The 10,334-nt window shown below is 50.1% G+C and overlaps 1 protein-coding gene across 1 annotated transcript in view; it reads right to left on the bottom strand.

Annotated features, from left to right (window-relative positions):
• The window catches only part of Spsb4 (splA/ryanodine receptor domain and SOCS box containing 4), a 72,022-nt gene extending 62,043 nt beyond the window's left edge, over window positions 1-9,979 (bottom strand). Inside the window, exon 1 of the mRNA XM_027933938.2 lies at window positions 9,931-9,979. The gene's annotated coding sequence lies outside the window, so the exon portion shown is untranslated. The remainder of the gene's footprint in view (window positions 1-9,930) is intronic.
• Window positions 9,980-10,334: the final 355 nt, after the last annotated feature.

The raw sequence follows: 10,334 nt of genomic DNA on the forward strand, positions 1-10,334 counted from the left end.
TGAATACAGTATGGACTTTAGTTAGTAACAATGTGCAGTATTGGTTCATTAGTTCTGATAATGTGCACCACTAATGTAAAAGGTTCATTATAGGGAAAACATTGTGGGTATAAGCAGAGAGTATATAAAACATGTCTGCACTATTGGTTTTGGTTTGTTTATTGGTTTCACTTTTTGCAGTGCTGGGGATTGAACCCAGGGCCTCGTGCATGCTAGGTGAAGTGCTTTGTTTTACTTTTCCCAAAATCTAAAATTATTCTAAAAAAAAAAAACCCAAAACTATTAATTAAAAAAATAATCAATTTCTCAATTTTAAGACATATCAAAAAGATGTTGAAAACTAAAATTCACCCACCTCTTGCCTCATTAGTCATTAATCTAATGTACACATTTAGTATTTGGTTGAATTTTATTTCATTTTTCTGTCTATAAAATATTTGTGAATTTTCTTTTAAAAATTGTTATTGTGGGCCTTTATTCAGATTAATTCATCTCAAAAGATTAACATGTTCAAATATTACTAAATGTACTTTAAATGCATGAGTGCAATGACTAAATTTAAAAATAAAAGCTTACAAACCACTTAATCTTATTATTATTATTATTTTGTACCAGGGGTGCTTAACCATTGAGTCACATCCCCAGCCCTTTTTTATATTTTTATTTAGAAACAGGGTCTTGCTGAGCTGCTGAGGCTGGCTTTGAACTTGCCATGCTCCTGCCTCAGTCTCCAGAGCAGCTGGGATTACAGGCGTGAGCCACTGCACCCAGCTAATCTAATAATTTTAAAAGGGGGGCCCCGAGAAGGCATGAATATGCAAAATAAGAAAAATAGGGAATAACAAACTCACAGAGCAAAAAGCACTCACAAAAGAAATTAGGCTTTGCGATTAGCAAGAGGAATATTTGTTAGACAAGTTATCAACAAATATGTAACAAATTCCTACAAATGAGTAGGAACAGACCATCCCAACTATGAAATATGAGAAGATGTCAACAAACAGTGCACCCAAAAGGAGAGATCAACGCTCCCTTGAAAGAGGCTCTATGAAAAGCATCATAGGCAAGAAACAAGTTGAACTACAATGAAATGTCATTTTTGTATCATCACACAGTGGAGGAGCTGTGGAAAAGAAGGCAGGTTCATATGTTGCAAAAGTGAATACTGCCACACATGGTGGTGCACGCCTATAATCCCAGCAACTCTGGAGGCTGAGGCAGGAGGATCACAAGTTCAAAGCCAGCCTCAGCAATTTAGCGAGGCCTCAAACAACTTAGTGAGACCCTGTCTCAAAATAAAAGAGGCTATAGAGTTATGGCTCAGTGGCTAAGTGCCTCTGGGTTCAATCACCAGTACCAAAAAAAAAAAAGTGAATGTTAACTGGTGCATCTCAGTGGCTGTCAAATAAGCACCATCTTTAAAATTGCAAATGCACATATGCATGTACCTTTCGAACTTACAATTCTACTTCCCTCATTTACTCGTATATGTTCTCAAAGGTGCAAAATTACATTTCACATACGGCATGCATATACAACATTGTTTATAATAGCAAAATATTGGGGGGGATGGGAAACAGGAGATAAACTAAAAGAAAATGATGAATCCACATAATAGATGTTATGCTGAAGAAAATAATGTACTGATACAGAAGGTTCAAGAGATTAAGTTGAACAAACAAGATGCAGAACAGTGTGTCCCCTGCTGCCATTACTGGAGGAGAAAGGAGAAGGAGGTGGCAGAAGGAACAGGACAAAGGACAGGGTATTTAACTCAAAGGGCCACGTGGAACTGGGGACCAGGTGTGTCTGTAGGAAAACTGGAAGCCCCAGAACAGTCTAAAAAGACAACTGGCTTTCCTCTGCTCCCCACAGAACCTCAACCTGACTTTGCCCAGCCCTCGAGCCTCAGCCAGGTTTTGGGGACAAAGCAGGATCCCGTGCCTGAAGTGCAGGCTGCATAGTGGGGAGCCCCTGCTGGACCAGCATGCACCCAGAAACACCGTAAGTTTGTTCAGGATGTCAGCAGGGAGGTGAGGGGGCTGCCGTCTGCGAGCCCTGTTTGATAATTCACTGAAAGACGCCTTCTACTCCCATAATAACAGACCCAGAACCTGAGGTTCTGAAGAGAAGCAGCCTGACCAACGTCATGTGGCTGAAAGGAGAGCTGATCCCATCCTGGGCAGCCAAACTCAATCCCCTCTGCTTCCACTCCTTTCCACTCTCTCCATCACCAACCTCAAATGTCAGCTCTTCCTCTGGGGGGCGGGGGGGGGGGGCCTGCCAAGTTCACATGTCCTGTGAGGCAGGCATCCAGGGATCACAGCTTCTTCATTCAAAAGAGGAAGCAGCCTCAGAGAGGTTGCGTGATCTGTCTGGGGTCACACAGCCACTCAGTAGCAGGATGGAGGATGACTTGATGGACAATACTGTCACTCTCACATCTTCCTCCACACTGTTTAGAACAGTGCCCCCTGCGTGGTGCCCACTGTCCCCAGCTCCGAGTGGTCACCAGCTCCCCCTACCACACACTTTGTTGATGAGCACACCATGACAGCTTTGGAGGCATATAAAAGACTGTCCCCTTGATGCTCCCCCAATGCAGGGCCCAGAGCAGTGTGCATGTCCTCTGATGGCGAGTCATTCATTCAGGAGGACCAGAAGCAGACCATATAATGAAGCACAGGAGACCTCCCAGGGCTGGGCTCCCTGCCTGTTTATGGGGTCCTGGGCAAAGACTTCACCCCTGAGACGCATCAGGAAAGTGCTGCTTTGCCTGCTTTTGCAAGGATGGAGGCTGTCACCAGCATTACCTGGTAGAGGGCGGGGCAGCCAGGAGACCCAGCAAAAGGTGAGAGCCCTGTCGACATTTCGCCACCGGCAGGCAATCTGCCGCAGACTGATTTCGACTGATTTCCTTAATGAGTGTCCAGAACTCTCCGTGTGAGGGGGTTTGTGGAGACAGAGCCCCTGGGAGGTGGTCAGTTCATGAGGGTGAGTTCCCCCTCCCTCCAAGAAGCCTGCCCTGATCCACTGGGCATCCAGCAGCCTGCTCAGACCTCTGTGTGCCCCAGGCCAGTCGGGAGACATGTCTTTCTGGCCTTGCTTTTTACCTCCCTGGAGGGTATTTCTGAGGAGAGGAAGGTTTTACCTGCACATCTGTGCCCAGGAAGTGTGCAAAACCAGGCAGAGCACACACATAAGGGTGGTGGAGAGAAGGTGCCAGGCGCAGGAAGGGCTCACTCTTGGCTCTTTTCCAAAGACAGAGCAGTGAAAGGTCCAGGGCTGGAGTTGGAGTGGGGAACACAGAGCCTGGCTCTGCACATAGTCACCCTCTCTGAGCAGCTGCCTCTGGGCTGGATCCAGTCCGTCCCATTGCTAGACACTTCTGTGCACCTTCCCTGCTTGTAACCTTCATTTTTTCACTCAACAAACACTTAGTGGGTACCTGCTATGTACCAGGAACTGTGCACCTGAGAGCTGGGGACACAGCACGTGGCACAGGGCCAGGCACATAGGACCTACAACAGAATGTAACTTCCTTATGGGAAAAACACCATCTCCAAATTGCCAGAGGGGGGCCTCCCCCACACTCCCCCAGACCAAACTTAATGTCTTCTGCCATGCTCGGATGGGGACGCTTAATGACATTATCCTGAAGGGTCCACTCTGGGGCTGTAATCATGGCTGAGCAAGAAAACAAAACTCAGATTGCTCAGTGCCCTCCCCAGGGCCCTGGCGGTGTTACTGTCACAGGGAAGTGAGGTGTCAGGGCGCAACTATGGCATGCTGTTTAAGAAGCCTTGGTGCTTTGAAAATCGTGACTCTCTGTCTTTAGAGGCCCAGGAGTGTCTGTGTGGGCTCATCGGGCAGGGGGTCTGCAGGGAGACATGTCTGCTGCAGGCATTGGCGATGGCTGGGTGACATGGCCTCTCTCAGTGTGGCCTCAGGCTTTGGATTTGATGGGGCAGGGGCAAGGGCAGGCTTCCTAGCTTCCTTTAACCACAGTCATGATAGCCCCCCTGGGGATCCGCCACTGCAGGAGAGTAGGAGAACCAATCATTTTCCTCTAGGGACAGCCCACAAAGGGGAGAGGCCTGGTGACAGGTGTGAATAATGGCAAAGAGAAAGGAGGCCCTGAGCGCCCAGAATCCCCTCAGCAGATGCACATTCCTTTCAAATACATGTCACCACACTTGTAAAGGCGACAGGCCATCTAATCCTGCTCCCTGCCTCCAGCCCTCGGAGGGCTTGCCGTGGTCGACTCCTAGCCCTAACCCTCCCAGAATGTCCCATGATGCTTCCCCAAACCATCTCCCTCAGTGAATCTCTGTCCTCTATCCCTTTAAGCTCCCTGCGGTTCCCTAACTTGCTACTGCCACCGGCCCTTCCCCTCCCCCAGGCACACATCTGTGCAATTCCATTGGGCCTGGGCACGGCCACCTCAGGGGAGCCCCACCCCCCTGCTCTCTGAGCTGCTGGGATTGTTCCCACCACAACAGTTATGGCAAGGGGCCAGGCTGGGGACAACTTCAAGACAGAGGCTGGATTTCCCTTATCAGAGTCCCCAGGACACCATCCACATGATTTAGAGAAAACGGTCTAGGGACGCACGGTGTGAACAGAGGAATAAAAGCGACACACTGCCTTGAAAAATCACCTGCAAAGAACTTGGAAAGCAGAGCTACAAGAGCTCACGCCATTCATGTCATGCCTTTCTTCCTCAATTTGCACCTGTTTACAGTGGTGCCAAGAATGTCTTCCTGGGCCTGGTTCCGCCTGAAAGTTTTTAAGATTTTCTTGATACAGATATTAAATAGAGGGTTTGTTTTATTAAAAGATGCTCACTCAGAATGAACCCACCATCAGTGAACACACTTAGGAACCTCCAAGGTTTTATTCACAGATGTCCATTCCCTCTCCCCGTCACACACACACACACACAGGGAGTTCACACTCTGACCGGCTGGGCAGCCCTTTCATCCCCAGCACCCACAAAGACAGCCATCTGTCCAGTTCCAGGTGGACCTGACTCACGCCACGTCTTCCTGGAGCGGAATCAATGAGGCTTCCCGGGGCCTCCCCTCCTCCTGGGGTTTCCATGGGAATCCTCCCACGCGTGACTGAGCCAGGGGCCCCCAAGGTGGAAGCTCAGCTGTCAGCCTGGGAGGAGAAGGGGATGGATGAGGGAGGCTTGCTGGGCGGGGACCAGGCCAGCCTGCTCTGCAAGGTCATTTGAAAGAGACATAGCTCTGAGCTAGTGAAGCCCACGTGCAAGCCTGGTCACCATGCAGCTACCCCAGTACCCAGAGGGCTGCCCCAGGACAGCTGGCCTCGGTGAGGCCCAGCATGGCTCAGGCTGGGGCAAAGCATGAAAAGAGGGGCAGGAGGAAGATGCTCCTTCATGGGACCCTCTGGGGAGATTTTCTATTAGGAGAACAGGACCATCCTCACCTCTAACCTCTTATTTATCTCCCAAGATGAACTCTGCCCTTCAACTCAACTGTCTGAAATCAGAATGCTTGAAAGAAAAGCACAACTCTTCCAGCCTCAGGGTTTATGTAGGGGATCATAATAGAGATCTGCTAGTGTTTCTGAAGGTCCCTCATTAAGCCTGCATGTCTCTGGGGGACACTGGGATGCCAGCTATAAAAAGAGGGAGAAAGGGAGACCCACGGTGGGGAAGCTGCATTTGGGAGGCAGCTGCTGCAGCCCCAGGCCTCTGGGACTTGCATTTCTCCCAGAATGTGGCTAACAGGTGGTTGTGTCTGCAGAGCTAGCTGGGCCGAGCTGGAGAAGACAGAGCTCTGGTTTATCCTAATTTCACAGCATTTCAAGCCTGGTTGGTGACGCTGGCCCTGCTCTGGCCTCTCCCTCTATACACACCAACACGTAGAGGTGCACAGCTTGGAGCAGCAGCTGTCCTGCCTGCCCATAAAGGGTGCACCCCCAAGGTCACATCTTCAGACACAGCCCCCCTTCTCTCTGTGCAGGTTCACCTAGGACTTACATCTCTAGGCCTCTGCAGAGACTCCCAAGCTGGGGCTCCTGCCGTGGCTTCCCTCAGCACCAGGCTCACCTACTAGAAGCTTCTGGTCACCCTAGATAGCATGCTCCTCGGGCCACCTTTTAAAGTCATCTGGCCTCTTTCCATCTGAAGCCCCCCACCCCCACCATGGATACGCTCACTGTCTTAATGCTGGGGGACATCTGGGGACCCACTGGAACCTCAGAATCACAAGTCCTAGGCTGATCCATGCCCTTTCTCTTTCCCATGTCCCAAGTTCCCCTCTGCACACCCCTGCTTTTGCTGTGGATCTTCTTTTCTGGGCCTCCCTCACTCAATGACTTCAACTGTCCCTTAATCCAAACCAATCAGCACTGCCCTAGGAAGGTCTTTGCCTCCCAACCCACCATGCTGCTGAGAGGGTAAACCCTACCACCTGCCTCTTCTGCCCTCCAAGCAGCTTCTCCAAACTAAAACTGTACCCCTTAGGTTGGCACTCAAGGGTCCCTGAGACCTGCACTTGCTTATTTCTCCCATGCTCAGTCTCTCTTCAGGGCCCGCCTCAGAGCATTCAGGGCACATTCTTTTCATACACTGGGCACCCTGGGCCTTCCCACCCTCCCATGCCTCACTCTCCCTGTCCCTGTGTGCAGCCCTTGGTCCCACTCCTCCACCTCACTGTGCCCTCATTCTAGCTGATGTCTCCTGGACCACGTGCTGCAAGTCTTGATGCCAGGGCAGTGCCCAGCCAGTCTATTTGTCTCCCAGACTAGCACACACCCTGCACCTGCTACATCTGGCTGTGTTAAATCCTTGCCAGTCTGAAGAAGGAATATCTGCTCCACACCTCTTGTATGGCTTGCATTTTTACCAAGAAGTTTTTTCACTATTAAAGTATGCATTTTAAGTGGGGATTAAGTTCTAAACTCAATGTGTGAAGCAAAAAAATCACATGCAATCAACACTGCCCTAGGAAGGTCTTTTGAAGGTCCAGAAAGTTCAAGATAAATGATTTGGGATGTGTCAGTCTCTTTCCCCAAGTCAGAGCCAGATAGCTGTTTCCTGCAGCCTCTGAACACATCCATATTTCTGAGCAGCAGCAGGAAAACCCAGTTAGCTTATTTAAAAAACATGTTTTATTTAAACTGTGTTGCTGAATTTTTAATTTTTTATTATTGATCTTTTTTGCCAAGTATGTTTAGTCATGTTCACATAAGTTAAGTGCACACATTATGCATTTTTTTAAAAAATGACTACCTGGGAAGACTTCTGATGACCTTGATCTAGGCCTCTCCGCCCTCAAGAATTCCCACATCGAATGGTTCATTCTAGCTGGGGTGCTGCTGCCTGAGACTCCCTGTTCCTGTACTAACAGAGAAGGGACGGACATTCCAAGAGCCTCGATTTGTGACAACAGGCCAGAGAGCTTAAAAAAAATTAACTGTGACATGGTGAGTTGTACTGGGTTCTTTCCCAAAAGAGCTAGAAACTCAGAGCTCTGGCCTGGGACCTGGCCACTGCCTGGGCTAGAAATGAAGCCCCACAAGGACAAATTTGCATGAATGATAAGAAGGTTCCAGTCCCATGAAAAGCTAGGGAGACAAGTATGCTATCAGGGAGACCAGCAGTGAATAAGCCCATGAAGTGCTGGAGTAAAACTAAGAAGGCCAGGAGGTTAGAGGGTGGCCAATGGGGACAAAGGAACACAAGGGAACCTGGAAGACCCTGGGAATGTCTAGAGTTTACTCAAGAAGTCTTTGAGGAGGTTCAAAAAGTGAGGAAGAAATTGGATATGTTTACATATTTAAAAGAATGCTTCTGAAAAATGGTTATTACTATTTGATAAACTGATACGTGGAAAAACTATAAAAGCATTAAAGCTATGAAGCTTTAGCCTGCACTTTTCTTCTTCAGTGAGGTAGGACACCCTGTCATAGGTTACAGTTGGTTTCTGTTTCGCTCTCTCTGTGTGTGAATTGTCTGTGGTCTTCAAGCCTTTGGTCATGTGCTTGTTGACTTGAAGACTTCTCCACATTCGAAGAGATGAGCCTGTTGCAATAGGAGTGGCAATTCTTTGGACTCTTTATAGTGATTTCTTTTCCTTTCAGATTTTATTTCTACATCTTTGAATTTAATCCATCCTTAAAATAAAAGAGAAGTACAAACTGGAGAGATATTTGAGTGAAATGGCTGGTAAGTTGGATTTTGTTTGCCATTCGCCCCCGCCCCCGCCTCCCCAAGATTGCTTAAATTCATTTTATTACCATTTTAAGGAAGTTTTAAGGAGGGAATCAGAAGGTAATTGTCTCAGAGGAATGTGGCCTTCTGTAAACCATGTTCCTGACATGCTTTTGACACTTTGTTTTTCTGCAAACTCATTTTATCTGCAGCTTTCAAAAAACAATGAAGGAAAAAAAAAGAATTCAGTCTTTAATCTAAAAAATAAATAAATAATAAAGGTTTGGGGGAGAGAGATTTGAGAGAAGGATTTGGGGGAGCTCCCATCAGCCGGAGGGATGGAAGCTGCAGAGTTTAGCTGGAGGATAGAGGTGCCAAGGTGGAACAGAGAAGATGAACTATCTCTAATGCTATGATCTCTTCCCACGGGGCTGGGGTGGGCAAATTCTGAATCATTTTAATAGCCTTCCCCTGAGTCATTTCACATTTTCCAGATTTAGGCTCATCAAATTGGGGGGGGGGGGGGGACAGAAAGTGAGTAGGTGGATAGGGGGCTCAGATTCCTAAGGAGAGGGGAATGCCTATCTTCACCCCCAAATCCCAGAAGAGGGCAGAGTGCCAAAGAGCTGGGAGAGGTTAGATAACTTGTTCAAGGTCACACTGCAGGCTGGTGGTGGAGGCAGAATTTGAACGCAAGCCCAGCTCCAGAACCCTGAGTTTCCCATCTCCTCAAGACAGAGGTACCAAAGTGTCCTCTTCTCCCTTCCTGTCGGCAGTAGCCCGCGCTTGGCCATGGGGCAGCGGACACAGCCACTCCTCCAGCTTCTCCAGCCAGTCAGAGGTCTGGGGCTGGGTGTCCTCTCCTGGCACGTCCAGCGCGACCAGGGCGGACACATTTGCCGCGCTCTCGAGGCTCTGGCCTCCTCTCCCCTTCCCGGAGCCCCCATCCCCTCCCTTCCTAAGCAAAGCCAAGTTTGTATCCAAGCAAGGCCGGGAACTGGCCCCAAGTAGCTCTCCGGCTAGGCGATCAGCCTCCATGTCCCAGCGTCAGGAATAAACCGTGACAACAGCCACCACTTCACCAGTGCCTACTCGGTGCCAGGCGCTTTACTTTCACTGCTCCGAATCCTCCGGACTAACATATTTCTCCTCTCAGCCCGCCCAGGAAGTGTTGTCCCCATTACACAGACTAGAGAGCAGCTCTGGAAAGTTGGATGACATGCATGGACTCGCACAACTAATACTAATGCAAGCTAACGTATGATTGAGAGCTTCCCCTGTGTTGGAACCGGTTTCCAAACCATCCCTCAGATCCTCCAGTACCCTTCGAAAACTGGCACAATTCTCATCCCCATCTTATGGATGAGAAAAGCGAGGTCTGACGCCTTGCCCAAGGTCACCCAGCCAGTGAATGACGGACATCGGACCCATACCCATGTAGGGTAATTCTGGAGGTGTGTGTGTGTGTGTGTGTGTGTGTGTGTGTGTGTGTGTGTGCTGTCTCCAGTACACCGAGAAGCAGCGGACTTGGAACCCACCGCTCTAGGAGGGCCCCCAACGTTCCAGGGCTGCGCGCATACCAACCGCCTTGGACTGCCACAATCCGCAGAAAGAAATTCCCGGGGACAGGAGCAAGACCGACATCTAGATCGCTGACTGTGATGAGTGCCGGCCCACATGAAGAGCTGCTGGATTTCAGCTCCCGACCCCCGCGCGCCCCTCACCAGGGGATGGAAAATACTCACCATAAAAGAGAGGGCGAGCGCCTGCCCCGGAGGAATCCCCAGCGCTGGCAGGTCCCGGAATCCCGGGAGAGAAGTCTGCTGCTGCCGCTGCCGCCCACTCAGGGGCGCCCGAGTGACCCCGCAGATGGTGGCTTCCTCCCCAGAGCCAGCGGCGCGTCCTCGCGACTGGTGCCCGGCAGCAGCGCCCTCTCTGCCCGGCAGGGTGGCCTGGAGTTGGGAGCGTTCTTGGCGAAGTTGGCGCTCAGACGCGGCGAGAGGGCACCGGAGGTCCGGCCCAGAGTGGGGAGGCGCCTTTACTGCGCCGACCCTAGGTGCGCGCGGAGGCCCGCGCTCTAGCCGCTCCGAAGCTTGGCGCCTGACCTGGAGGGCGGCGAGTCCCGCGCTCAGGGCGCACGGGCCGCACC

This window comes from Marmota flaviventris, chromosome 8, assembly GCF_047511675.1.
Source record: "Marmota flaviventris isolate mMarFla1 chromosome 8, mMarFla1.hap1, whole genome shotgun sequence".
Classification (NCBI taxonomy): Eukaryota; Metazoa; Chordata; class Mammalia; order Rodentia; family Sciuridae; genus Marmota; species Marmota flaviventris.